The following is a 22,916-nucleotide window of genomic DNA, read 5'->3' as shown; positions in this document are numbered from 1 at the left end:
ATCAAGCCAGGATTTATGGGTTGGCTCAGAGCTTTTAACCCAAAAACACATCTTTAACTTTCTGGTTCCTAAGTCTATAAACATCTTCCATTTTATAAAAATTAACTAAATTTAATTAATTAAACTTATTACATAGTATTTTCTCTGTCTAAATTACTTTGTAGCGTAAAATTGAAATCGAAAGTTAACATTGTATTGGTCGAGTTAGTATCATTTTCATCATCATTCCCACTGCTTCTCGCGCTTCCTTGTCGCATTATTTTCATTTGGAACATTATAATATTCAGTACGATTTTTTTAAATAAAACCGGTACCATGTGAGAAACTGTGATATTATAATAAAATTTCTTGTTATATAAAAAACCGTCGTCGCCTCTGTGGTTACTAAAACCACGAAGGAAGTTAAAGTATGGATTTCGTATTCCGAAAATTAACGGAGAATTAATAATGAAAGTCTCTTGCCAGCAAGCAAAGGTTACTCTTTTATGTGACATATTATTTATCTCTTTTAAAAATGATGTAGATTCTGTTATCTAGGAGCAACAAACACAAGGAGAACGCAGCTAGCCTTTAAACACGCTAACGAAGGGTTGTGTACGAATTTCATTGGACGAGCGTCACGAGCCTTTACGCTGAACGTTTTACGGGCGGGGGGGGGGGGAAGACAATTTCCGAATTTTTCCCTTCCGACGGCGGCAGGCGCTAAAGCGTCTAGCCAATGAAAAACGTTCTTGTGTGTTTGTTGCTCCTAGCTGTTAGTTACCTATAGTATTATTCCTCATAAAAGAAATTCGCATGAGTATTATTACTTCTTTAAAAAATTCGGCAAGGAACCAACTACCCGAATTCGCAGACTAGTGCTTACCAGTGGCGTAGCCAGAAATTCGTCAAGGGGGGGGGGTCGAAGTACGTAAATGTTAAGAGGAGGGTCGAGAAGAGGGTGCAAAATTAGTACAGTCAAAGGTAGGCCCAAGGGGGGAGATCTGGACCCGGAAACACCCCTCCTTGTCTACGCCACTGGTGCTCATTGTTAATTTGAATTTGGCAATCTGGCAAATCCGAATCGCGTTTTGTTAATGTGACATAATCGTGAATGCCATGCTTGATGTTGATGGTAACCCATGAAAGTTATACATTTATGGTATCGTATGAACCCATTAGTACTTTAGCGTTATAGATGTTGAGATAGCTTAACAGTGTGGATTTGCTTAGTAGTAAGATAGCCTAACATCGTTCATATGTTTAATAGTAAGATAACTGAACAGCGTGGATAGGTTTAATAGTAAGATAGATTAACAGTGTGGATATATTTTTTTAATCTTTTTTAGTAGCGTTAAATAAATTATTTGTTTAACCATTACCATTCCCTTGTATTTGTTTCTGAAAATTTTATAATATCCACCACATTCTAATTCATCACCTAGGCAACTTAATGATAATTCTAAATCCTTTAGGGTACTCGATTTAATACTATTTAGAACTATTTTTTGGGAAAATTCGATTTTTAGGAAACTAGACATATTGGCAACTGGACTTTTTATAAACCACCCAGCCTGGTAACTGATCATTTTATAAACCGCTCTAATTGAGATCTAAGATAGGGGAACAGCGCTTGGATGCTCTGCGCTTTAAGGGAGCTGGACACTTTGGTATCCAAACTGAATTTATCGCGAACTGTCCTTTGGATCTTAAGGGAATTTCGAAATTGGATCTGTAATACTAATAGAAGCATTTTCGCAAATGGTGTTGTAATTTCAATAATGATATTCGAATGAATTTGTAATTCCAATACTTAATCAAATTCTTTTAGCAAAAATTTACATGGTTAATATTTTAGTATAGAAATAGCTGTTCATTGTCGGAGTGGTTCAGCTATGGCTCGATAGCGCTGGAAATTCATAGGAACTTTATAATAGTGACTTGGATCATATTTGGGTAATATTTGTACGAACTAGAGACGAGCTTTGGTTTGATATGACAGTGGCGGCGATCGGCTTGTTCGTATTATTAATTTGGGTTCGAATTTTCGCTACCCAACTCATTGTTTACAAAACGAGGGATCATTACGCCCTCTAGAAACAAACGCTTCAATTAGTGAAGGATCAAAACGTCCGGTTGCGACGTGAATTAATCCGTGGAAGCAGTTTCGCGGAATGACCAATTAGGCCACGCTCCGGAAAACATCCTTCCCATATTCTCGAAAGTGTTACTTGACCAAGCCGCGCAAATCTACGGAAGCAGGGACATTAATTTTTGACCGCTCTCTTAAGACTCTCGCTCATTGCTTTTTCCGTCTAAAGGCGTAGGATAAACAATTAGGCGTACTTTTAACTTCCCGCTTCAGTCGATTGAGTCTTTTACTTTTTTGTTACAGACGGCGGCAATTCCTATTATGATGTAATTAACATTTTTTTGCGGTCGTTGGCTCTGTTTATACTACAAATTGGGTAGCGGTGGTCCTTCGGGAGCTGGCATTTGACGGGGTGGTGTGTCACTCGACGCGTAATTTCTTCTAATGGATGGTGTAAGGTCGCTTAAAGTAGTTTCGGACACCTGTGTCTCTTATCTGGCGCAATTTATCCGCGGCCGTAGACCCCGCGTCCTCGGGGACCCTCCGCCCGCCGTCTCTCGAGGAGACGAAAACCCCTCGCTTCGATTTGCCGAGTGAACTGGAAGCGCCGCGATTCGAGCGGACGAAGATTTATCGAAGTTCCTTCTTCCATCGCTGGCTCTGTTTTCTTATTATTTTTCTCCTTTTTCGTCCTTCTCTTCGCGAACGTTTGTCCAGATTTCAAAATAAAGCATCCCCTGCGCTTTTTCTAGCGACCATCCGCCGTTTATAACGAAAGTACGATACGTTCTCTTTCTCACCGAGAAAACTTTTGTTTTAAAAGAATTTCACGTTTGTACGATCGTAAATATAACGGATAATTTTGAGATTTCTTCAACCTATCTCGCCGCTCTCGAGAAATGGGATAGAAATAGTGGACTAAACTATCAGGGATTACTTACGCGTTGGGATGCTGATACAGTTGAAATGGTATTACAGTGAATAAAGGAGGCATCCCGAAGCGAAACCCACCAATTTTGTTCAAACTCGGGGCATTGGTAGACTTTCACGTTACTTGAAAAATCCTAAAGGGAATTTATTCAATGGGCAACCGTTTTGCCATGGCAACGAAAAATCTTTTTGACAATAAAAATTTTAAATATTTTATTTCAAACTATTTTAAAGTTTTTTGTTAAAATTTAGTCATTTTTTATATATTTTTTAAATTTAACATTTTTCCCATTTTGATCATTGTTGACCAAATTGACCAAAATATTTTTTTTTCAAATACACCAATTTATCTATATATTATTTCGATATTTCACAAATAATCTATTTCAATCAATTCCAATCAATTATAATCGTTTTTGATCAAATTTACTGCTTTTGATCAAATTTACCTCATTTGATAAAAAAAAATTAAATTTATTAATATTTTTCAATTTGGAAAAAATAATTTATTTCAAACAATTTGGAAAAAATAATTTATTTCAAACAATTTGGAAAAAAAAATTTATTTCAAACAATTTGGAAAAAATAATTTATTTCAAACAATTTGGAAAAAATAATTTATTTCAAACAATTTGGAAAAAAAAATAATTTATTACAAACAATTTGGAAAAAATAATTTATTTCAAACAATTTGGAAAAAATAATTTATTTCAAACAATTTGGAAAAAAAAATAATTTATTACAAACAATTGTTAAAAAATAACTTATTTCAAACAATTTGGAAAAAATAATTTATTACAAACAATTGTTAAAAAATAACTTATTTCAAACAATTTGGAAAAAATAATTTATTTCAAACAATTTGGAAAAAATAATTTATTTCAAACAATTTGGAAAAAATAATTTATTTCAAACAATTTGGAAAAAATAATTTATTTCAAACAATTTGGAAAAATAATTTATTTCAAACAATTTGGAAAAATAATTTATTTCAAACAATTTGGAAAAAATAATTTATTTCAAACAATTTGGAAAAAATAATTTATTTCAAACAATTTGGAAAAAAAATAATTTATTACAAACAATTGTTAAAAAATAACTTATTTCAAACAATTGGGAAAAAATAATTTATTTCAAACAATTTGGAAAAAATAATTTATTTCAAACAATTTGGAAAAAATAATTTATTTCAAACAATTTCGAAATATTTTTTCAATGTTTGTACTTTTTGTTCAAATTGATCAAAAGTTGATCAATTTTAATTTTTTTCGGCAATTTTTATCTATATTGTCTATTTTTGGCATTCTATTTTTTTTTTAAATTTGTTCAAATTTTTCACATGGGGAAAATTAAATTTTTTTGTTGTCAAAAACATTTTTCGTTGCCATGGCAAAACGGTTGCCCATTGAATAAATTCCCTTTAGGATTTTTCAAGTTACATGAAGGTCCAATCCCCCGAGTTTGAACAAAATTGGTGGTTTACACTTCGGGATGTCTCCTTGTTAGCGAGAAGTAATGTGTTGGAGTGGGGTTGCGGAGTGGTTAGCACTTTCACCTCGAAGCAAAAGGAGACGGGTTCGATCCCAGCTGGTGGCACTGGGTTTAAACTCGGAACAACTCCCACTGGTTAAAGGGGAGCTCATCGGTTGCCCCTTTCCATAAAACTTTGTTGAGGTTAACGGTAATAGTAAACGTAGGAATCTGTTGACTCGCGTGGCACAAAGGGCTTTTCATCACCACCCTACGCATTATAAGCCGGACATCTGAATTAATGGTGGTAAAAGGCACTCGATAGCTTGGGTATAAAAAATATCCTGGTAACACATTGGTTCCCTAAAACTGACTTCGTACGCCACTATGGAATCGCGACGTTTCCTTTGCCCCCCCCCCCCCTTCGTGATTGGGGAGAAAGTCTTCTTAAAGACCAATAAATTAATTCTTGGTATTACAGCAGCTAGTTCGCCTTGTGATTCCTAGAAGAAAAACCACGCCCATTCGCATTTCCTCGCATAATGTTTACCATTTACCATGGTAACAGTGGGAATACCGCGTGAATGGGCTGGAATTAGATTGATATCTTATTTTCGGTTAGGGAATGGATGGAAAAGTTGATTTTGAGAGTGATATGGGGAATGGATGGAAAAGTTGATTTTGAGAGTGATATGGGGAATGGATGGAAAAGTTGATTTCGAGAGTGATATGGGGAATGGATGGAAAAGTTGATTTCGAGAGTGATATGGGGAATGGATGGAAAAGTTGATTTCGAGAGTGATATGGGGAATGGATGGAAAAGTTGATTTTGAGAGTGATATGGGGAATGGATGGAAAAGTTGATTTCGAGAGTGATATGGGGAATGGATGGAAAAGTTGATTTCGAGAGTGATATGGGGAATGGATGGAAAAGTTGATTTCGAGAGTGATATGGGGAATGGATGGAAAAGTTGATTTCGAGAGTGATATGGGGAATGGATGGAAAAGTTGATTTCGAGAGTGATATGGGGAATGGATGGAAAAGTTGATTTCGAGAGTGATATGGGGAATGGATGGAAAAGTTGATTTCGAGAGTGATATGGGGAATGGATGGAAAAGTTGATTTCGAGAGTGATATGGGGAATGGATGGAAAAGTTGATTTCGAGAGTGATATGGGGAATGGATGGAAAAGTTGATTTCGAGAGTGATATGGGGAATGGATGGAAAAGTTGATTTCGAGAGTGATATGGGGAATGGATGGAAAAGTTGATTTCGAGAGTGATATGGGGAATGGATGGAAAAGTTGATTTCGAGAGTGATATGGGGAATGGATGGAAAAGTTGATTTCGAGAGTGATATGGGGAATGGATGGAAAAGTTGATTTCGAGAGTGATATGGGGAATGGATGGAAAAGTTGATTTCGAGAGTGATATGGGGAATGGATGGAAAAGTTGATTTCGAGAGTGATATGGGGAATGGATGGAAAAGTTGATTTCGAGAGTGATATGGGGAATGGATGGAAAAGTTGATTTCGAGAGTGATATGGGGAATGGATGGAAAAGTTGATTTCGAGAGTGATATGGGGAATGGATGGAAAAGTTGATTTCGAGAGTGATATGGGGAATGGATGGAAAAGTTGATTTCGAGAGTGATATGGGGAATGGATGGAAAAGTTGATTTCGAGAGTGATATGGGGAATGGATGGAAAAGTTGATTTCGAGAGTGATATGGGGAATGGATGGAAAAGTTGATTTCGAGAGTGATATGGGGAATGGATGGAAAAGTTGATTTCGAGAGTGATATGGGGAATGGATGGAAAAGTTGATTTCGAGAGTGATATGGGGAATGGATGGAAAAGTTGATTTCGAGAGTGATATGGGGAATGGATGGAAAAGTTGATTTCGAGAGTGATATGGGGAATGGATGGAAAAGTTGATTTCGAGAGTGATATGGGGAATGGATGGAAAAGTTGATTTCGAGAGTGATATGGGGAATGGATGGAAAAGTTGATTTCGAGAGTGATATGGGGAATGGATGGAAAAGTTGATTTCGAGAGTGATATGGGGAATGGATGGAAAAGTTGATTTCGAGAGTGATATGGGGAATGGATGGAAAAGTTGATTTCGAGAGTGATATGGGGAATGGATGGAAAAGTTGATTTCGAGAGTGATATGGGGAATGGATGGAAAAGTTGATTTCGAGAGTGATATGGGGAATGGATGGAAAAGTTGATTTTGAGAGTGATATGGGGAATGGATGGAAAAGTTGATTTTGAGAGTGATATGGGGAATGGATGGAAAAGTTGATTTCGAGAGTGATATGGGGAATGGACGGAAAAGTTGATTTCGAGAGTGATATGGGGAATGGATGGAAAAGTTGATTTTGAGAGTGATATGGGGAATGGATGGAAAAGTTGATTTCGAGAGTGATATGGGGAATGGATGGAAAAGTTGATTTTGAGAGTGATATGGGGAATGGATGGAAAAGTTGATTTTGAGAGTGATATGGGGAATGGATGGAAAAGTTGATTTCGAGAGTGATATGGGGAATGGATGGAAAAGTTGATTTTGAGAGTGATATGGGGAATGGATGGAAAAGTTGATTTTGAGAGTGATATGGGGAATGGATTTTCGTTCTATTTCTAATACTTGAATCGGAAATGGAAATTTCAGGAATTAGCGGGAATGTAAACGTTTTGCCCAATAGAATGGGAATGGTTGGAAGACAAAAATTTGAACGGGAATGGATACTGTTTCAACGGTAATAAGCACGAATAGATCTCTCTAATGGAATCAGAGGATATATTGGCGGCAGCATATTATCTGTTAATCCGAATACATACTCGGTATGAAATATCCCTTCAGCCTGAAATGTTTAAAAATAATGGCGTGGATTAAATGGATATTTATTTCCGGAAAATCCGATTAGGCGGCAATCGAGGAGAGAAAGTGGAAAGCAGCTCGCGGCTATCTCGGACCAGCGGAGAGAAATCGCTCCTCGCGAGTTGGTGTATCGATTGATTCTCTTTCCTCGGAATTCCGACTTGTCTTTCACGGTGTCGAATAAATGTGGCCTACTAGCGATTGTCTCACCTATTTCGCCCATCGACGACTCTCAATCCGGTACAAATTATAAACGGGCATTCAAATTATCTTGAGCTCGACGTCATCAAGCCCCGACTTTAAACCATGGTTGCCATCTTGACCAAATTTATCGTAATGTACGTAATATTAGGCTAATCACTAGAAGGGGTCGAGCCCCCTTGCAATTTGTTTGGCCCCAACTAGGATTTTGGGAAAAATTTGGAATTAGGGCCTTTGGGGCCACCTAAATCTTTCAGTATTTCATTTTATGTTTTCCAGTTTAAATTATGGGTTTAATGTCATCTAAGAAAACGAGAACCACCGTTGGTCTAAAGGTAACAATGAACACGGTTGAAGAGGTAAAAAAGACCAACAACGTTTGGGGAAACTAAAATATATTTATTTAATACGTTAATCCCGATACGCGGTACTTCGGCCGATAGGCCTTCAGGGCGAAGTTTCAAGTGGAACTTGTAACTTCGCCCTGATTTGTAAAAATTTAAAAGTAATTCATTTTATGATTGTCAATTTAAATTATTTGTTTAAATGTCATCTAATTTTACTTTTACACGAAACTGAAACATCAGTTTACCCTTGCCAAATATGTAGTTAGTAATTGTGCCCCAGCTACATTTTAAGGCTGGTGACGGCGCTGTGTAATATATCGGTTGAAAGTGAAATTACATCCCCAGGCTCTCGACGAAAACATAGTCGTGTTCATTCTATATTTGAAAATCCTCCGGTTGCTTTTCAACGCGAAATACATTTCCCCTCCCCCCTTTTCCAACATCTTTTTTTATTTCGGGTGGGCTACGCTGGTTAAGCCCGTACCAGTCCCGGTAACGCAATTTCCTATAATTCGATCAAAATGACAAATAATAATAAAAAAGCCGCGGCCCTTCGCAGAAAAAAATAAAGTTGGGACCTTTCCGGAGTCGATTTTATTTTATTTTACAGACCCGAATTCTAAATGTAAAAAAGGAACCGTATTCCGGGGGCCAATCGAATATTTTTCTACAAAAAGGTTTTTTCCACCTAGACTCGAAATTTTAAAACATTTCTTCCAAAATTACCATAGAATTGTACAACTTTCTGTTTCCCTAATAATATTTAAGTATCTTGAGAAAAAGGGGATGATGTGCGACTGATACGTTCCTACATAAGTAACGTAATAAGCTAAAGTATGACACTTAACGATTTAGGTTAATGATATTTTGTCGCGGAATGACTGCGTAATTACTACCAGGCTACTGTGGATAAATACGAGTGAACACGTTTAAAATTCGAAAATAACTAACTTTAGAAAATAAGGTGATGTTTTTAATAGTGAATTTTACGTTGCAATCAGGGTTGGTACAATTGTGCTATAGAAGGGTGGAAAAAACCGGCTGGAAAAAACTAGATTTTTCCACCTATTGTTTTCCTGTTAAAAACCGTGTGGAAAATCGTACTTCCATGGTTTTTTCCACCTCTAGTGGCAAAATTCAATAAAAAATAAATAATAAAAGCAGTATATTCTTCTATTCTATTCACTCTTCTTCTGGCTTTTTTTCATCTTTCCTATTTGCAATGACCAAATTAGTCACTTAATAGATATATCAATGATTAATTTAGCATGAAAAGAGTTTTTTCAATTTTTTCCGGTTTTTAGTAGTTTTTCCTACAGGTCCCGGCAAAAACAGGTTTTTGGCAACCCTGGACTTACAATTCAATAATTTATCATTATTTTGGTGAAGTAATCGTTATTTTTATTGTTGAAATAGCCTTGGCTGATCATTCGGATAGGCCCAAGTCATCTAGCGACTTATAATGCCTTTAAACAGGTGGCCGGGTTACAATGCGTAGGAGGGTTGTGGCAAGCCCTTCATGCCACGCGAGCCAACAGCTCCCTACACTCGAGCGTTTTCCATTTGATTGCTCGAGATTCGCTCCGAATCTGTCTCTGACGTCATAGATCTCGCCCCAATCGACTAGAGTAAAACCGCAAATGGAACATAACATTAACATATTCCCGCGCTTTGTTGTTTTTCATCTGCTAGTAATATTAATTTTCACGTCTTGGTCTGCCATTTTGCCAACCAAATTAAAAGGAACACGCAAAAATTTGCTCCGATCTCGATCTCGATCTCGATCCGTTGATCTGTCAAAATCGGCAGATCAGTTTTGGGCGATCTTGGAGCACCCGAGAGCGGGAAATGGAACACGCGAAAACTTGATCGGAGCAAATCCGAGCACGCAAATGGAACATAAAATGTTGATCAGATCGTTCTTGAGCGCTCGAGAGCAGTCAAATGGAAAACGCTATAAGTATTACCGTTAACCTCGACAAGTTTTTATGGAAAGAGGAAACGGAAGAACTCGGGGGAAAACCCCTTAAATCAGTCCTTAGTCATTGGCGATACAGAGTATCATTAAGAATCGTCGGGAGAATAGGAAGTGTCATACTAATATTTAATATGTTACTTATGGTCCCTACAATTTTGGGATTTCGCGTTTATTTTGGAAATTGAAAGCGTAAATGGGTAAAACTATTTTTCATTTGAAATTGAATTTGAACGTCGGTCCATATCACCCATGGTTATCTTTAGCTTTACCAAATTCAAACCCCGGTTTAGTTTACGGAGCTGATAAAGAAACCCAATACTATGAGGTTACTACGTAACTCGGCAATGCGGGAATAAATTGTGTTTGCTCTACGATAAGTGTAAAATAGCGGTAATCTTGGGGGATGGAGGGCAACCTTAAAAAATTCAAATTGCCGCTTTCCGAGATACCACGCGATTATTATTCAAGAAGGTATACGCCAAAAAAACATATTAAAGGAAAAATGTTGGCGGAAAAAAAAACATATCGCAATTTTAATATTCAGCCTGCTGATTTTTTTTATTTACCTAAAATTAAATATATTTTTTTATAGGCAGTATATAAATAGAATACCTTTACCGAATTTTTTCTTTTTCTTCAATCTAATTAATTAATTCCGTTTATTTATTTTTTACCTTTCTATAGGGACCGTTTTTTTAAATAAGAGAGTAACTAGATCGAGTTACTGATATAGGGGCCTTTCACAAATTACGTAAGCGTTAATAAATGTTACAAGTGGGGGGGGGGGTGGATATCGTTCAAATGTTACGTCACACATCATAGTCTTATAACGAAACCCGAATTCTCAATAATTTTAAGAACTTAGTTGTTGTTTTTTTCATTTATAATAGTACGATTAGTTTTGCAGACGTAAAACAAATAAATAAATAACCTTAAATAAAGAATTTTAATACTTTTAAGACAAATTTCTAATTTGAAAAATCCACCTTTTGAAGGTCGAGATCACCTTGTGTTAAAATTTAATTTTATTATTCTGACTTTTGAAATATTTTGAATCTCAGAAGTGATTTAAGGAATCAGAAACTGATTTTGAGATTTCAAAGAACGATTTTCACGTTGATTTTTCGTTTTTTTGAGCTGATTTCGAGATTTTGGAACTAATTTCGGGGTTTCAAATTGATTTCAAAATTTGTAAAATCATTTTTCTCTAGAGTGTACGGGATTTGTACGAATTCATGTTGGATCCGTCGCCAAAAAAAAGGGTCCAATAAGTGTATACACTTTATCTTTCATGTACAATAAACTTCTATTACTCTCCTATTAATTATTTTGTATTATAAGATTTTGGTATATTTTAGAGATAAAGCTTTTGAAGGTCAATATCGACCTTTTCAGGCTAAAGAATTTGGGCAGCCATGGGTTTGGGCAGTTCTTAAATGTTACTTTGCATTAGGAGGGGTAGGGGTATGGAAAAAGAACTTTGCGTAATTTGTGAACAGCCCCACACCCTAGAATATATGACACTTCCGGTTGCTGAGAACGTATCTCGCGTCGAAATTGGAGTGAAGAAGTACAAGTTTATTTCGACGGCAGTTCGTGTTTACATCTGACTTTAGCGCTTCAATCTCGCGAAATCTTCAATATGTCTCTAAAAAAAGAGAGGAGATCCAGTCCGGGATATCCATCATAAATCTATCTGGCGCGATGTCTAGAGATAAAATGGGCAATATTCCCCCGGATCTACGAGTATAGGCTGGAAATAAAATCCGGGAAATTCGTGCTGAGAAAGTGTATTCGAATTCGCTTATCTTTCTTTCTCTATCTCTCGAAGGCAGACGAGCGAGGTGACTGCGAAACGTACTTTTCCGCCATTCGTAGATGTCTAAAGAGCCGAGATAGAAACGGTTAGGCTTGAAGAGTCTGTTTTCCGCCTGGCACGAGGTATTGTCTCCTTTACGAATCCCGGGGCTAGCGGAAGACAAGACCAATATAACTTAATATATCAAATCAGGGCATTCGTTTCCAATCGACTCTGAAATTCCGAGAACCGTCCGAAGCGATAGTCCTTCAACCCGATAAAAATACGAACTCGCTTTGGAATTCCAATATCAAAATAGAGGAACAATAAATTTGATCAATCGCGTTTTAACCTACATTTAACGCCCTTATCGAATTTTTTAAGGCTTAAGGGGGGATCCGACGAAACTTTCCCAATATACCGAAACACCAAAAAGGTTTCTAATATAAATCCATTTTTGGGTCTATACCTTTGTCCCTATTCAGTCATTTCTTCCATCTAACGTTTCGCGTCAACTGATAGTTTGACTCAAATGGTGGTCGCGATGATCGCGTAGCCCGTACCGCGTCACGCCACATTTGGGCGAAAAGGCCGCTAAGCCTTTGTCTGATTTCTTCCAAGCGGCGTTTACCGGCACCGGGCATGATGGGGATGCTGGAGGAGACGGAGGGGGGCTTCTCCGCGTGGAAGCGCCAAGTGTGCTGGCGCTCCGTCTCTCGACAAAGTACAGCAAACATTGTGGCCGGTCGGACGTCTCCGATCCCTCTCCGCAGCGCTGTTCTCTACACTCTCTTCGTTTGGACGCTTTCTCAGTTCTTCAACCCGCCATCTAGTTTGCGCAAACTAAGTCTGCTTCTCGCGGGGTAGAGTTATAAAAAAATATCTAATTCGGCGTGTTATGCGTCTTTCATCCTTTTCCCACTTGTTTATACGATAAACCGGTTATTTCCGCGTCGATAGATCGACCATCCCAATTTTTGAGAGTGTTTACTCAAAAATTTCGACCCTCAGCGTCAGAGGTGAGATATTGTTTGTACGTTGCATTCGCTTTCGTTATTTTCACTTTTCCCGGTTGTCCGTTCTTCGCTCGTATCGTCGCTTACAAATATGTTAAAGAATTAATTTAGAAACGTTTATTTTGTATTTATTTTCTCTTACGAAATTCTCCTTCTAAACGTTAATTAATTAGACTGGAATTCCCGAATTTAGCTAATGAAATTGCTTAAAATTTCCGCCTTTATTTTCCATCATTTGAGTGTTTCGGTTTTAGCTTTCTAAACGATACTTTAGGATCATTTAAGCCGTGTTCAAAGTAAAATTGAACATTTTCGGTGTCAACTGTATTAAATAGCCATACAATAAATGCATTCGATAGCTAAATTTTACAATTTGATCTTTCGAAACCGTTTTAAAATGGTTCAAAAGTGTCTAGTGTGAACGCGGCTTTAGTCGGTAACTTTCTTAATTTGTTTACTATATTGTCTCGAAACGTTTCGTCGGCATTTATATAATTTCCCGTTTCTTCGTAATTATAAACGTATACATTTCGAGGGTATTGGTTGAGTTCCTCAAATTGAAACGCATTCGAAATGAACCGCCGCTGAAAGCTCTTTGGAAACCTGATCTGTCTCTCAATGCTGTTCCGATTAATTCCGACCACACGCCCCGCGTTCTTATTAGTAATAACTTTAATGACTTCGCAACGCCGGACTTTGATGACAAACATCTGACTCTGTTTTTACGTTCCTTTCGCTCGGTTTTTATTTTATTGACTGGCTAATTTTAGCGCGTCTTATAGTTGAGTTTGAATTGTAAATGACAGTGGAGACGAAACAGTTAACATGTTTGTTTGATTTTAATAACTTTATATACCATATATACTCGAGTCATCAAAGAAATCAAATTAATAACCGTTTAACGCGAGGGATCAAAAATTCGTACCAATTAAATACACACTCCAACGATAAATGATTTTAGAAATCTTGAAATCAAATTGAAAATATCGAAATCTGGGTGAAAATCAATTCCAAGATCTCGAAATCAGCCTAAAACACCAGAAATCAGCACGAAAATCGTGTTATGAAATTACTTTGAAATTCCAAATCCCGTATGGAGACATTTGCAAATGTCGGATCCCTCGGTTTAATGCCTATTTTAAATTGATGTATATTTATGAATGTGACGAAACCCGCCACGAAGCCTATAGGCCTTAAAAAATATTATTATTCGCGTAACGCGACAAATTTGAAATTCTATTAATGGCCGTTTACTGTCTATTTTAAGTTGATATATATTTATAAATGGAGTGTCTCAAATGGCTTCAGAGCCAGTTCACTTTAGGTTTGTTCCACCTTATCCGCGAAAGAAAGTTAGCCTTGATTCAATTCGCAACCGTGGTTTTTTGGGCCTAATAATCTCGTTTCTTACGGGCACTCGCCCGTGTAATAAATGCCTCTGCATATATCATCGTAGTGACGGTTGGGGCGGCTATTCAACAGATAGAGGAATGCATTCGCGGATACTCTATATATATCTCTCTCTGTGTGTGTGTTCCCTTAATCTTCTTAGCAAAACCTCCTCGTAGTTGGCGCTACCAAGAAGAAAAAGAAGAGCCATTTCTTTTCTGTAGCCGCCTTTCGTGATAAACCGCGAAGTAAGCCTCCCGCACCCCCTCCCTTCACCCCTGAACACGATGTACCACCCGAATAACTTTCTTCCTTTTGGTGGACGCAATATTAACGGGTTGCGAGGGAAAGCCGTCACCCGGATGCTCAGGGGCGAACTACATCAAATCATTTTTAACGGGGCAACTCGTCCGCGCTTCTTCGGGATCAAATCCGTGGCGAGACTCGAAGATACGAGTTGAAGGGAGGCGGCCCTCATCGAATAGAGAAGGGCGAGTGGCTGGGAGGGTGACGTCTGCGTGGGCCCGAGCCGGCCGTCTTCGACCCTATTGGGAACCGGTGGTGTTGAGGTCCAAGATCCCGGACCTGAGCTATTTTTAACGTTCGGTTCCTGTATGTGGTGGACTGTCCTCTTCGCGTCGCGTGAGAAGGATGAAACGGAGGATGGCAGGGACGGATAAAACACTTTAATCACCTGACAGACGCCTCTCGAGCTGCTGACGAGTTTTAGCTCTAAAAAAGAGACCCTTGGCTTTGTCTTTAACGATGCCTTGGTTCAGTTTGCAGTAGCTCCAAAAATAAAAAGCATTTTCATTCCTTTGTTTTAAATATAGTAGAACGCTTTTTATTTTGGTATATACGCTAATAAACGTAAACTAATTTTTACGTATAAACTCTCCTTTTCAATATAGCTTTAAACAAAATTATGCCTCATTATTTAACTAAAATTCACAAACATTTTTTACGCGCTAGAATGAGGAAGTAAATGTGAAATCAAAGACGATTTACTGGAGAACAAAGACTCTATGATTAAATTTAAGTTCAAAGCTTTTATATTTAAGTGCGTCATAAATCCCTCAAAAGTTCTCGTTCGCTTTTAAACGGCGTCCGGTGTAGACCGGACGCGAAAACTTACTCACCAGACACGACTCCTCTTTTGAAGCATTTTCTTGGTTTCTAACCAATTCGGAGTTCCGTTCGGCGTCGAGCGGTTTCAGCTGAATTTCGGTGATTTCGAAGTTAGTTTTGAATCGGACACCGTTCTCGGAGAAAGAGGTATTTCCCGAAAACGAGGTCAAGCCGTCGTAGCAAAGTACGGACGAGCGGAAAGATAATCCGTGCATTTGGAAACGTCGCGGAAAAACGAGCTAAAAATGCGAAACCTTTCGACGAGAAAAAAGTAGATCCGGATACTCGGTGACCATGAAGAGGAGCCTCCGAAAATAGACACGGAATAGAGCAACTTTTTTACATCCTCGCGTAATGGCATACGTAACATTTTCCTTCATAAGTATACTATAAAAGTATTTTCTTTAATGAAACCTTGTTCCCGGGTTATGATGTAAATTACGTCACTTACAACTCCGTAACGAAATACGCGTCATCAGCTTTATTGAAGGGAAACTAAGGTAAAGCCTAGTGTTTGTACGGGGTCAAAATAAAGTCGGGGTCTAACCCCGCGAAAAACAAGTCGGGGTCGGGGTCGGGGATGGAAAATTCTTTGTATTTATTAAGAATAGAAAAATTATAAAAATACCCCAATTTTACGATTTAAGGTTAGATAGTGTATCTTGTGTAAGCCAGCCTATGAGCCTATGGACTATTAGTAATAGTCTTAGTCGATAGCTACGCCGCAAAATTTTCGTTTTCAAAACGAAAACATTTGAGAGAGTTGGCCGTTTTCGATCTATCGAAATCTGCCAGCCTTGCCTGCCTTCCGGCCTGTATCTCCATACCGAAAATGGCCGACGATTACGCCGCCGAAAATATTTTACAAAACGGATCGGCGGCATTTTTTACCGTTACTTTGAATTATCGACTAGGACTATAGTAATAATAGATAAGATAGGTAGATTTTAAAATAGAGGTCTATAGCTTAGGCATTGTTATTGTTTAAATAAGTTGTTTTATAAATTCACAAGTTATTTACAAACGTTGTAACTCCACACTCCTTATCTGAGACTGAGAGAGTCCGAAACAACGGCAATTATGAAACTAAAACTTAAAAAAGTGACTCAAGTCGGAGTCAAGCGTCAAGCGAGAGCTACGTCAGCGGCATCAGCCGAAGGTCATTCGGATCATTCTATTGTCGCCCACGAAAAAAGGGAAAAGAGGAACCTATCTATTTTATATTTTTAGGATTTAGCGGGGTGCGTCGGCGCGAAAATTTAAAATTACACTACGAAAACATAACCCCGAAAAATGGAAAACCCCGACTTGATTTGCGACAGTCGGGGTCGGGGTCGGGGCCGGGGTCGGGGCCGGGGTCGGGGTCCCCGTACGAACACTACTAAAGCCCCATTTTCACGCTCGCTGGTAGCGGGTAAAAATCGACAAAATCCGCTTCCGACACACTTTTTAACTTTCCACGTCGATCTGTTTCAAACAGATATTTTTTTTTACGCTTGCGAGTGGCGGATGCGAATTTGGACAATTTTTATCCGCTACCAGCGAGCATGAAAATGGGCCTTTTGTGAAGCGGATTTCGAAAACGCGCAGAATTCCTCGCGTATTTCTAACTTTAACAACTTTTAGTTTAGCTCGCGCCTCGGGATCACCTGATTTAGTTTTCAAGGTTACCTTCTAAACATAATAAAAATTTTCAGTTTTTGAGTCCCCTGATTGTATGTTCCGTTTGAAACGAGGTCTCATTGAAATATTATCTATGTAAATGTTACGCAGAGGCACACTTACGAGTAAGACGAAAAAGGGAAATCCACTATTATCCAGCGGGCTGTAGCGACGCCGTGTGGCGTAAATCAGCGTAATGTTTCGTTTGGAAACGTTTTAAAAGTCAGCTCGAGATGACGGTAATAGCTTTCCGCTAAGAGACTGTCGAAAGTTGGCCGAGTCGTTCGCCACGTTATTGAACGGATCCTATGGTTACTTATCTCGAGAAATACGCGGTAAAGATTGTCACCGCGGTCTTCAGGCGCGGCGACTCCTCGAAATCGCGCTCCCGTATTTCAAACGAAAGTTGCCCCCGCGAAGTTTCTAAAGAGTTGGCCATATTTACCGCCTTTAAAGATTCGAGAATGTAATAGATATTGTATACGTGTAGCGCGGTTCTCCTCGGAAATCTTTTAGCGAAGTTTATTCCGTACGATTCGAAATGGAGATCGTAAATCCCCTCCAGCTTTCCATATCAAGGCTTCCGACAAAGTCCCTTTGATCGCGTAATGTCCACTAAGATTTAGGATGGTTTAGTTTTAGCCGAGACTTTAGAACATCTTTCTCTTTCTTTTCGTAAAGCGGTCATTTGTGCTTTTTGAGAAAATAAACCAATTTATTTCGGATTTTCGAGTAGTTTATTCGTTATTGTTTAGAATTTCTTAGCCGGTAATTGCGCGGCTCAAACTCTATTGGGAGGATTTTCGTTCAGCGATTACGATGATATTTCTTATCTAGCTCAAATCGTATCGTAAATCGATCCTTTTGTCGTAACTAGGGAGCTCACTCGTAACCGCGGCCGTATTCAGAATTCGTTTGGTTGGATCATGGACCAAATAATGATAAATCCAGGATATGACTCTACGCGAAAAACCCGACCAACAGCGCTAACACCCGACCACTATTGCCCCCTATTGGAAAAATGCGCGATCGCGGACCTACGTCATTTTAGGGGCAGTTTTCAAATATCCTGGAATATTTATTCACAGTTATCATATCTAATGTGGTTATTAATGTAAGTACTTTTTTTACGTACTAGGTTCATAATTAGTATAATATATATAATTATATAATATTAAACATATACTTTCCTAGAATCGTTAACATTAATCTAAAAATGAGGGCCAATATGGCAGGATTTTCGAATTACAACCGCCACTTATTTCAAAATTTCGACTTAGTCAACACAAGATGGCGTTCGGGAAACCGGAAATTTCTGCTTGATTTTGCTCCCAATTTTTTTTATTTGCTCCTTTTCCCCGCCTACTAAAATGGCCGCCCGTTACTTTTGGTGGACGACCGATTTAGTACGTATGAAGGTACCAGAGGCATGTCCTGGATTTATCATTATTTGGCCCATGGTTGGATCACGAACAAAATTCGGAAAAAGCCGAGGCAAAGATAAATTCCGTGGCTATTCGATAAACTCCATTATTCGATTCGAGTCAACATTCTTCGGGGCGAATTCCAAACCAAACGAATTCTCGCTAGAATTAGAATAATAATATCAAGTCGGTTCGAAAGTTCGTATCATATTTTAGAAGGAAATTTCCAATTAATTCGGATAGTAGCTCTTGTCTGCCTCCCAGAAATAAAATGTTGACAAAATTTGCGCGCGTCGTGTTTATTTCGATTCCTTTGCTTTTAGAATTCCCCGCGGAATTCGTTTGCACCGTAGTACGCGAAGAATTTGCGTCCTATACCTAAGATATTCAAACGCTACACGTTCTTAGTCCGAATACTTTCAACTTTTTTGTTTTGAACGGAGATAAATAAATGTAACAGGAAGTCGGTATATTTCCGACCATTTACCCGCGGGCCCAAGGGACGCTTTTTTGGGGCGAAATGGAAGCGAATTCGCATATTTGTATGGTCCCAAAAGAATAAAGCAATCTGCAGATGTCGCCGACTGATTTAATATTCGATGTTTTAGATGGCTTTTAATGCACTTCAGATCCAACATCTTCTGGTTTTCGTTACTTTTATCGTTCTTCTAAAGTAGTATCAAACCTTTTATGACCACATTTTTTCTACAAAATATAGCGTACTTTTCTTATTTTAAAGGGGCACCCTGTGAATATTTTGTTACTTTTTCTTCCAATTGATGGGGTATGGGCTCTCTCGGCATCGCACTTTTATTGAGTAGTGAGGCTCTAACCACATACAGGATTCTAAACATCGTCTTTTAATTAATTCATGTCTCTACCGGAAAACATGTAAATAAAAAAACAGCTGCGTGACCGAGGGACAGATCACTAGGCCTTACGGTGTCCTAATAATCACGATTAATTTAATGAAAATTTAATCGTGATTTAATCATTTAATTGATTTAATCATTTAATTGATTTAATCATTTAATCGATTTAATAATTTAATCGATTTAACCATTTAATCGATTTAATCATTTAATCGATTTAATCATTTAATCGATTTAATCGATTTAATCTTGATTTAATCTTGATTTAATCTAGATTTAATCGATTTAATCTTGATTTAATCTATTTAATCTTGATTTAATCTATTTAATCTTGATTTAATCTATTTAATCTTGATTTAATCTATTTAATCTTGATTTAATCATTTAATCGATTTAATCTATTTAATCTTGATTTAATCATTTAATCGATTTAATCTATTTAATCTTGATTTAATCTATTTAATCTTGATTTAATCTATTTAATCTTGATTTAATCTATTTAATCTTGATTTAATCTATTTAATCTTGATTTAATCTATTTAATCTTGATTTAATCTATTTAATCTTGATTTAATCTATTTAATCTTGATTTAATCTATTTAATCTTGATTTAATCTATTTAATCTTGATTTAATCTATTTAATCTTGATTTAATCTATTTAATCTTGATTTAATCTATTTAATCTTGATTTAATCTATTTAATCTTGATTTAATCTTGATTTAATCTATTTAATCTTGATTTAATCTATTTAATCTATTTAATCTTGATTTAATCTATTTAATCTTGATTTAATAATTTTAATAATGAATTATTCTTTGGAGGGTGTCCTAATAATCATGATAGTGACCTGTGCGTGACTTAAAATGCCTATTTTAAATAAATTATGTAAAATAATTAAGGGCTTAAATTATCTATTTAACATAATAAATTAAGCCCTATTCATTTATTTTATTTATTTAACATAAAATCAATGGTTTTGCGTGGATTCACCAAGTTTAAATTTATTAAAACAATAACTGGATAAACTTGCTCTGAAATAATTCGAGAATTTTCAGTTTTATCTCCAAAAACCAAACGACATAAATTATGTTCCTCAATCGTACCATTCAGAGAGTTTCCCTTTAAGATAAATATTCAGTGTTCGATAGTGTTTCGATAGTGGTATATCACGTGTATTCCGTTGAATCTATTTGTAATTACCTTTTATACATTAGTGAATAAATTATTTTTCTACTCATTATCCTTTAAGGTTTCCAATGGTATACTTATACCCGTAAGCCAACATCCCCTCCCTCGGGAGTACTCAAAAGTTTCTCTAGGAAATGACTTAAGCGAATAAACGTATAGTATCGTAAAGCTGAAACTCAATTTTTTCTCGAAAAGTTCTTCCTTTAATTAGAATTAAGGAGCGATTTAAAGACTCGCAAAACGGAGTGAAAGAGAGAGTAGATCTAAAAATGCTTCTCCTTTTCCCGAGTCTCCTAATTTAGTTGAAAAGGGGCTAGACGGAGCTGCTGGAGCTATTATCCGACAAAAGGGGGAACGGTACATCCGAGAAGGGGTTTCCCACTCTCATTTTAAGTCGAGAATGCGTTAGCTCATTTTCTTATTGGGCCTATTATCGTTAGATCAAGCCGGCTTCATTTTCAACCCATTCCAGCGACGCTCTAAACTTTTCAGACTTCAAAAATTAGTTTAGCGCGAATATTTTCTTACCTTCGAGACCATGTCAAATTTAATTGCGCAGCTGCGGTTCCTTGTTCAAATAATTTTACGATTATTTTAATATATAAACTATAAACGGTAACGTTATTTCTTATTGCCAACTGGGGCTAATTGGTTTTAAAGTAATTTATCCACTTGGTTTTTGGGGACCCTTCGCAAATTACGTCAATTAAAAAATGACTGCCATACCCTTTCTAACGAAGAGTAAAATTTGGAAAGACACCCACCCCTAAATTACCTCACTACTCCCTCAAATATAATAGTACCATAAACCTTGAAATTAAAAAAAATTAAATAATAATTCAAGTAATGACCGTTCCCTCCTACGGATTGGCCATTTTCGTGGCTTCTTAGTAGTTTGTTGCGTAGGTAATCCCTAAAATCATCGGGGTTTTGCGTACAGAAAACGATAGAGGTTATGCCCATGTATTTACTGTTTTAGCTCTAGAAATCTAATCATTATATAAATGAGAAAGGCAAGTACTAAATTATGACTGTATGCTAAAAAAGTCTATAATTTTGGTTCTGGTGTGACATGTTTCGTAACATTTAGTAACGTTTTTACAAATCCCTCCTCCTTACTACATAATTGCCGCAAGAATATGAGAAAAGTTACAGGGAAAACTTTAAAAAATGGTTAGTCAAAACTGGGCACATTCAAAATCAATTTTGTTTGAAAATTGAAATCCGAAATCTGTTGCATTAGATCCAATTACAATGAACGAAATTTGACTTTATTCCGATTTGATCGAAATGAGTTGATCCAAACAGAACTGGATAACCTGGAAGTGTTTTGTTTTCAGAGGGATTCAAATTTCGCCAATGGATTATTGTTAGGTTATTCGCGTGTATTCTTCTTCTCTTCTACGTTTTTTTGGTCGCTGGTTTTGAGTTTTGGTTGCAAGCATTTGAAGTTTTTTTGCCTCCCCCTTTTTGGTATTTGACTTCCCCCTTCGGTTTTCCCCGTTCCCCCCTTTTTTTACATCAAACTTATTGTGAACAACCTACTTTTTGACAGTCCTTTTTAGTTGGTTTATTTTTGCGTGTCACGTGGTTATTTTCGCATTGCTCTTGTCGCGTGTTTTTAATTACTCGCGTCACGTGTTTTTATTTTGGAACTTCGCCTTGAAGGCCTATCGGCCGAAGTACCGCGTATCGGTTCAATCATATGAAACATAATTACTCATAAGTATGCCTCTGTATAACATTTACATTGAAAAAAATTCAATGAGACTTTGTTTCACACGGAACATACATTAAGCGGACCCAAAAATGCAAAAACTCTTATAATCCTTGCGCTATTGAAAAGGTTACCATGGAAATGAAATCATGTGATCGCGAGGCACGAGCTAAACTGGACATGGGCAAAGCCAGAAACGCGCGAGGAATTCTCACTAATTTCCGTTTCCCATCAGTAAAGTTGATGACGCGTATTTCGTCACGGAGTTGAAAGTGACGTAATTTACGTCATATCCCGTGAACAAGGTTTCATTAACGAAAATGCTTTTATGGCATACTTATGAGTGATTATGTTACATATGGTTCAATTTAATAAATAAATATAGGCTGCGTTCAGTAACTCTAAAAAAGCTCAGAGTGAGCTCAACGTTCAGCCGTTTTTTACTGAACGGGTTTTTTAACTTCCGGTCTTGACGTCACGTTGCCCGTCCGTTGAGCAACGAAGTCATAGGCTGTACGAGCAGTTTTTTCCGTTGCTCAACGGTCACGTGACGTCGCAGCACGGAGTAAGGCTAGCTGCAGACGCCGCCCGCAACAGACGATATTAGGTGGTTTTTTTTCGCCTGTTCTGGGTTTTTTGAGCAGGTTAAAAAGTGTAGCCATATGACGTCATTTTACTTCAATTCTGTCTTGACGAAAGAAACGAGTTGGAGTAAGAAGGGAGTAGTTAAAGGTTAAAGGTTATTTATAAAAAGTTTCCCGTCATGTTTTCGTGAAACGAAATTTAAGCAGACGACAAAGCTAGATTACTCCCTCTACACCTCCTTTCGAGGAGGAGTAA

General features: G+C 37.4%; 1 protein-coding gene across 1 annotated transcript in view; it reads left to right on the top strand.

The window, feature by feature from the left end:
- Nucleotides 1-12,592: 12,592 nt before the first annotated feature.
- Nucleotides 12,593-22,916, top strand: part of LOC149940852 (parathyroid hormone/parathyroid hormone-related peptide receptor-like) — a 71,679-nt gene continuing 61,355 nt past the window's right edge. Inside the window, exon 1 of the mRNA XM_090177336.1 lies at nucleotides 12,593-12,697. The gene's annotated coding sequence lies outside the window, so the exon portion shown is untranslated. The remainder of the gene's footprint in view (nucleotides 12,698-22,916) is intronic.

Source organism: Leiobunum rupestre, chromosome 6 (assembly GCF_980474605.1).
Source record: "Leiobunum rupestre chromosome 6, qqLeiRupe1.1.hap1, whole genome shotgun sequence".
Classification (NCBI taxonomy): Eukaryota; Metazoa; Arthropoda; class Arachnida; order Opiliones; family Sclerosomatidae; genus Leiobunum; species Leiobunum rupestre.
The sequence above is the reverse complement of the archived record's forward strand: the minus strand, read 5'-3'. Positions and strand labels throughout refer to the sequence as shown.